Raw genomic sequence first — 283 nt, 5'->3', positions numbered from 1 at the left:
CTGGGCGCTCAGGTGCCTGTGACTGCGTGGGGCTTGGGGCCTCCCGGATCCGGGGGCGCTGGCTCCGGGGGGCCCCACATCCTCTCGCAGCTGTTCCCAGCCCGGAGCTAAGGATACGCCTCTGGGACCACACAGAAACCTGCCTGCGGCGTACTTTGGAGAGACTTGTGCTGCCCGGGGGCTGCGGGCAGGTGGAGAATTCTGCAGGAAAAGACAGGTTCCGTTCTGATTGTTTTCAATGTGAAAACCCAGCAAGCCCGTTCTAACCCTTTCCCGTGCATCT

At 62.2% G+C, this 283-nt stretch overlaps 1 protein-coding gene across 1 annotated transcript in view; it reads left to right on the top strand.

The window, feature by feature from the left end:
* Window positions 1–37: 37 nt before the first annotated feature.
* The window catches only part of ENTPD3 (ectonucleoside triphosphate diphosphohydrolase 3), a 31,652-nt gene continuing 31,406 nt past the window's right edge, over window positions 38–283 (top strand). The window contains 1 exon segment of the mRNA XM_006770535.2: window positions 38–191. The gene's annotated coding sequence lies outside the window, so the exon portion shown is untranslated.

Source organism: Myotis davidii, unplaced genomic scaffold (assembly GCF_000327345.1).
Source record: "Myotis davidii unplaced genomic scaffold, ASM32734v1 scaffold663, whole genome shotgun sequence".
In the NCBI taxonomy this organism is placed as follows: domain Eukaryota; kingdom Metazoa; phylum Chordata; class Mammalia; order Chiroptera; family Vespertilionidae; genus Myotis; species Myotis davidii.
This window is presented reverse-complemented; position numbering and strand designations above follow the sequence as displayed.